At 41.9% G+C, this 6,823-nt stretch overlaps 1 long non-coding RNA gene across 1 annotated transcript; it reads right to left on the bottom strand.

Moving 5' to 3' along the window:
- Positions 1-2,161: 2,161 nt before the first annotated feature.
- On the bottom strand, positions 2,162-3,573 carry LOC143131547 (uncharacterized). The gene is made up of 3 exons (XR_012988117.1): positions 3,409-3,573; positions 3,053-3,271; positions 2,162-2,963 (listed from the first exon to the last, which is right to left on the bottom strand). It is a non-coding gene; the product is annotated as an uncharacterized LOC143131547 (long non-coding RNA).
- Positions 3,574-6,823: the final 3,250 nt, after the last annotated feature.

Genomic DNA, 6,823 nt, shown 5'->3' with positions numbered 1-6,823 from the left:
ACGCCACCAACAACAACCAAAACTACTCATTGTTAACATGTAAATTAAATGTAACATTTCATTGTGAATCAAATTAAAATGTTCTCTTTGCAAACGTAGCCTAGGCATATGGTGACAGATTAATTTAATAATGTTGCAAAGGTACTGCATCAATCCATAGGCCTATGTTTCATTAGGCTACTAGGTTATTTGTTTTGCCTTACTCTTTATTCATTTAGGCTAGGCCTTTTTATTCAGTTATTAATCATCTTCCGTCCTTCTGACTACTTGTGTAGCGCACGCATTCTCCGACCTGTCACTCATCATCGGAAGGGAGGTGTTTGGAATCATTCCCGCCTTGATCGTCAGCCAATCAAGGTGGTCACTTCAGTCAAGCTCGTGCATGAGCAGGAGTCATCTATTCATGGGTTTCGTCAGGTCCCTTTCCACAGGTGTATAAAATCAAGCACCTTAATTATCAATGCAGACTGCATGGTGCTTGATTAATACACCTGTGGAAAGGGACCTGATGAAACCCATGAATAGCAACGAAGACTCACTCCTAGTTTAGGAGTTGTCTGAAAGGCTTTGTGAATAACTTTTAAGAGAAAACTCCAAGCTAAAATCTTTTAGTGCGATTTAGGAGTAGCCTACTCCTAGTGGTAAGATAAAAGCCTTTCTGAATAGCCTACGGCCCCAGTTATTCATCATCTTCCGTCCTTGTGTAGCGCACGCATTCTGAGACCTGTCACCTGTCACTCATTATCGTAAGGGAGGTGTTTGGAATCATGCCCGCGTTACAATCATCAGCCAATCAAGGTGGTCACGCTTGCCCATTTACACAAATTAATGGTCGAATATTACTGATGATCGATCATTGTTATTTAAGAACATGCAGTGTGCGTAGGGCACCAAAAACATCTTGCTCGTAAAAAAGCATCATACCGCACATTGTGGCGGTCTGTTATTTACTGTAGGCTGCGCAAACCACAGGGCAAGCCTGCATTCGAGGCCTTCTGTTGAAGAATTTTATATAAAGCCTGCGCTAACAGTAATCCTCCTGCCCCTGATAGGCCTAGGCTACCACAGCTGTGTATATGTGTGGAATGTTCAAGTAATAACACAATCCAATGTGTGTCTCTATTGTCCCCCGCTGACCACCTCACACATTTCTCTAGATTTTGCAACGAATTTACATGACACAATGCCATAAAATATGCCAGTTTTAGGACACAGAATAATGTTTGTAATGATACCAGGTAGGCCTACGTTTAACAGTAACAAGTGTAATGAGCTATTCATTGTCGAAGGTGCATGGTCAAGTGAAATTCTTACTTTGGAAAACAAACATTTGTCGATATTATCGCCGATCATCAGAATATTGCTCTGGACTGCAGGTAATGGCCTCCTTACACCAAACAACTTTGACAAGATTTGGGAAAGATTCTTCAAAGACTGGAGTCTTTTGAGTAAAGCTTGAATGGGGGGCATTAGTTAAAAGACTACAATCTTTTAAGAATCTTTCCCAAATCTTGTCAAAGTTGTTTGGTGTAAGGTGGCCATAACTTGTTAAGCCAGTGGTTCTCAAACTTTTATTCAATTCCCCACTTTGATCAAGGGGCATGACTGATGATAGTGGAGATAACGTGTTATCCCGAGGCCTTTGCCAGTCAGCATCTCCGACGGTAGTCTACCCTATTAAAAATATAAGTTTTCGATGTCCCAAACGAAGAGACATAGGCTACTTTATTGTTTTTAACGATCTCTATGCTACTCACAAAAATGTAGGCATGGGGACATGATGAAGTAGGCTATCCAACTGTCGTGTGTTAAATTATTGTGATTACGAGCCAGTGGTTTTCAAACATGCGTGACTCGGACATCTAACTAAATGCAACAGGCTCATATAGTCCTTGCATTCGCAAAATGAGGACCAGTGTTTTGTCAAATTGCAAATAGCTATTCGTTTTAACGAATTTTTATGATAGTATGCTTTTTGTATAGGCTACTATCTTAATCTTGGAATATCGGGAGGGAAGTGGCGCGTCTGCAGTCAGCCAATAAAGCATAAAGCAGATGTATTTGTTTATTGTACAGAAAAATAAAAATGACATGTCAAGCAGTCAATTGACTACATTGCAGTCAAGAAGAAGGGCAAATTAAGACACTGCTTTGATTTGCGTAGTTGCATTGCCCCCAACACTGACAATAACATAGCAGATTTCGATTTTCGCTACCACCGTGTAGTCAAGCCTTAAGCCATACCCAAGTAGCCTTAATCGAGGTAATGTTTAATTATGCATGATTTATTTTGTTATTGAATTCGTAGGCTGGGATTCCTCTCGGTAACAATTATGTTTGGTAGCCTCCTGCTTTTTCAGAGGGGGCGGCAGTCAGGCTACTGACAGAGCGATGTACAGTGGCAGAGCGACGCACAGTGGCTGAAAGTGGTACTAAAGCTTCACGCCTCGTAATGCACGGCTGAAGTGGCCATTTGAAAGCGATGCCCACTGTATAGGAGGCAGATCCAGCATAGCAATGTCAGCAAACACCAGAAAAATGTTTGTCTCATTCATCTAACCAGTCCAAGTCAAGACCTTCACCTCTGAATGATGTCTTGTTTACGCCATAGTCCCACAAGATTTCGTCATTGCACTGGATATCCTTTGATGCCAGGAACAGTATAGTGTCTCTGCAACCATCAGGGAATTTCAATAGGAAATGTACCGGCTTGACATTGAATTTCTTTTTAGAATGATTCATCCTCCTCCCAAATGTGTCTTTGAGAGGGTGACATTCACAAGGGAAGGTCTGTGCATCGATACAAAGACTGGCACCACCTCTGGTCTTGAAAAAAAAAAGATAGCCCATTTCTCCACTCTGCTGTTCTGCAAGCAATTTCTTTCCTTCAGATGCCGGGATTATTCGGCCATGGTAGTCACAAAGGACATCTCCTTTGGTGAATGGCATGGTGGCAACGACACCTACAACAGAACAGACTAGAATATTTACGGCCATGTCCATTTCAAATCTTGACATTGCTTTTCATTTGTTATGTTTCTTGTTTGCTCACCTTTTCCCTTATCTCCACCAAAGTCCTGGATCTGAAGCCCTTTCCATTTTTGCTCCGAAACTGCCTTTATGATTTTGCCATCCTTTTCAATGCTCGTCTTCTGTTCAGATATCCAAGCCTGAAGAATATCCTTAAGGTCCGGGAGGTTTGCGTGCCACTTTTCTTTGGAGATGACGAGACGGACTTTGTCCAAAGTCGGTTGATGCCTGCCAATGTGAGCTGAGATGGAATTGTAAGCTGGTGTCAGTACAGAAACAATGAAAATCAGCACACCTTCTCTTTTAGAGTATCTACAACATTCTGTTTTGTTTTCAAAGACATGACACTTATGACATGATGCATGGCATGATGCTTACCGAGGATATAATTTAAGCGCATCTTGTACTGCTCTCCTCTCCACTTGTCATAAACGTCACGGCCTTCAAATCCAGCGCTCATCCTCCTCTTTTTTGTGGGTGGTTCGTCGTTGAGAGTGACGGAAAACATTTCAACAAATGTTTCAAACTGGTCAAGAGCTGTTGTATTCAAAGCTGAGGAAGAGCTATGAGAATAGGTTAATTTCAGGACTGCTGGGTGTACTTTCAAAAGCGCTACATTAAAGCATTCACTCATTCATATAGCACATACCTTTCACCAGATTGTAAGAATGTGAAATGAATAAATATCAGAACAAGAGGCTTTCGCGTAATAGTCAAAAGATAATGCGCCTTTAAAGTTTGCGAGGTGGAAAACGAGAGGAAATAATAGCGTTTAAAATGTCCTTTTAAATTGTAGCCTAATAATGCACTGTTGAGCGTTTTAAATCCGAAATAAGGAATGTGAGGAGGTTGCTATTAACTTTAAAGAGTGCATCTACAATCAAAACTATCTACAGCCTATGACGCAAATTGAATAGCCATGTCCGCATACGGATGCCTGCTTTAGTTGACTGGATTTCAAGTTGAAGAGCTGATTAGGCTGATGTCCCTTGCATTTTGCAACTGCGAGGTCCGCACAGAAATGTTTCATTTTGCGAATGAGATGTCCACGCTGTCCCCCGTGCGACTGTGCCCAGTCTTTGGGAAACACTGCTCTGACTGATGTTCTCACAACTGAGAATATAGGGAAATTAATGTGCATTACATTGGTGTAACAGGGACCTTAAAAGATAATTGTTTGCAAACACAATACACACCTCTCACCAGCCACCTGTGTATCCTCAGGAATCGGCTCACTGCTTTGAGTCGTCTGCTCACAACTGAGTAAATGGGAAAAAAATACATATGGTTTACACTGGTGTGCATGACACAGACCTTGGAAGAACATATACCACTGCTTGCACACACATCCCACTAGCTGTCTGTGTATCCTCTGGAATCGGCTCACTGCTTTGAGTTTTCTGCTCACAACTGACAACATGGAAAGATAAATATGCTTTACCTATGTATGCATGACATGAACTGTGAAAAAAAAAAAAATAGAACCTGATCCAATTTAAACATCTTCTAGCTGGTGTCTGTGGATCAACTTATACAGTGTACGTGTGTGTGTGTGTGTGTGGAAGTTGTAAGTATATGTACTGTGCACACACACACACACACACACACAAAGACGTTGTAAATCTGTTTTTGTGTTTGCAATGGGACCACCATTCGGTCCTAGAAGGAAGCAGCCTTCGTCGTCCGTATCTTCATCTTGTCTAAGTAAAGCCAGTGGCCGTATCTTGGTAAAGTACAACTCAAACCATTGTTGAATTAAATGAAAATATCAGCAACCAGATTGAATTTGGAATACATTATTCAAGTCGTTTAGACTGTGGCAACATACAGAACCTCTTCTTCCTTTCTGAGAGTACAGGCCACTGAATTATCACTGAATTGGATGGTCACACCACTTGATGTCTGCTGTCTATCAACCCAACCTGCAGTCTGTAGAGCAGATGGTATACATGAATGAGCACAATTTTTTTGAAACAGGTATAATTTCTTACCTTTAAATGTATGCAAAGCATTTCATGACTGAGATGATTTAATTTTGTTGTGCAGGAATAAAATTTGGACACTTGCGTACTTTGAAAGTCTCTATACTCTTTAAAGATTTGTTGTATACCACAGACAACACGCCCATACAAAAGTATCGGAACTGTGTCGTGTAGTTTGTTGCCACGTTCACTCCAGTCTTAAGTTTGGCAACCATACTGCGCATCCACGGAGTGACGTCTTGCAGAAGCTGCCGTTGCTCAGCTGGAGAGCTAATTATAACCAACAACAGATGAGAGACACATATTAGACGCCTTATGAACACTAATAAAGATTGAAACCATAAGTCATTTAAAGGGAGAATCGAACCTTTCCGATGGGTCTTTGACTATAAAGAAGCCCTTGCTTTTCAGCCGGTCGATGAGGGCACGGAGGGAATCTTCCTCATTCATTAAGGAATCAACCTCATGGTACTCCCAACGTCTGCCCACTCTCGTCCATTCTTTTTGGGATATTTTGGCCTTGGTCAACTCAGCGTTACGCTCTTCTTCTGTGTTGTCCTTCATACAGGCCTTCTTAAGGTGACTTGACAAATTTTCAAGAGGCTTCTCACATAACAGGCAGTAGACAATACGCCTATCAGCAGCCATCCTTCAATAAATGCAAAAAACACACACACACAGAGAGAGAGAGGGAGATCATTGAAATAGTGAAATACCAATGTTATGAGTAGGATGTCTGATCCATTGAGCTTTGCTATCTGCTCCATGTGGTACTTACTTGTCAATGCTGCTTGACAACCAAGGAATACCAATCCTGATGAGTTATGTAGGCCCTGAAAAGGAAAATAATTTAAGAAAAAATCATTTCACTCAAATGGTCTAGTCAGCTTGCTGGTTATTAGTACATCAACATGTAGTGTGCTGTCTTCAGAGCATGAATGCACATCTGTCCCAAAGAGTTTAAACATGGGTCAGATTTCTTTAGAATAACAACAGAAAAATATGTTTTACTGTGTACCATACCGTTTATTGTAGCCTCCACAATTCCAATTTCCGTCAGTGAAATGTTCCAACTTCTTAGCGCTCTCTGGGTCAAAAGGCGAGTCACACACACTAGTTTGTGAACAAAAATGTTCAGGTCGTCTTTTAAACTGTGGGAGTGAGCGTCATGTGACAATCATGTAGTGGATTCCCCATATACGATGCCATTGCAGTGGTCTTCAGATGTGATGTCTCTAGCAGTGGATTTCACATATGATGCAACTATGGGTTAGTGAGCATTTGTGGTGGTGGGTTCCACATTTGGAAGTGTGTTCCACATTTGATACTTTTGGCAGCGGTCTTCACTAGCGGAGCTAGTAGGTTTGCTAGGGCCGTAATCTTATGCGAATCCGCAGGTATACCATGGGTTTGAGATTTTTTCGGCTCTGCTTAAGGCCTTAACCCTTGAGAGGTTAGCTTAAGTGGGGCACAGTGCACCAGTACTTATCGGTGCTTAAGCCTGGTTGTCTGGGGGGGGGGGGGGGTTTGCCACTTTGTGTTGCGGGCTTAGTATAGAGGGTGTTAGCTAGTTTGATTAGCGTGTTTAATTTGGGTTAAGTTTAGGTGTAGGATACAGGGTAATGCTCCCAGGCTCACACACACGCGCGCAGGTGTCACGTCAGAGGTCAGCAGTAGCTAGTAGGCCTCTCACAAGGCCTCAGCCTAAGTTGGGGCCTCTGTGAGTAGCTGCAGCCTGTGTGAGCACAAGCACTCTTCCCCAAGCCATTAATCATTTGACATAAACAATATTGTAATAATGCAAAATGTTT

This window comes from Alosa pseudoharengus, unplaced genomic scaffold (assembly GCF_046254945.1).
Source record: "Alosa pseudoharengus isolate Yale_2024_CS ecotype anadromous, Long Island Sound unplaced genomic scaffold, YU_APseudo_1.1 YU_APseudo_1.1_scf_18, whole genome shotgun sequence".
Classification (NCBI taxonomy): Eukaryota; Metazoa; Chordata; class Actinopteri; order Clupeiformes; family Clupeidae; genus Alosa; species Alosa pseudoharengus.
The sequence above is the reverse complement of the archived record's forward strand: the minus strand, read 5'-3'. Positions and strand labels throughout refer to the sequence as shown.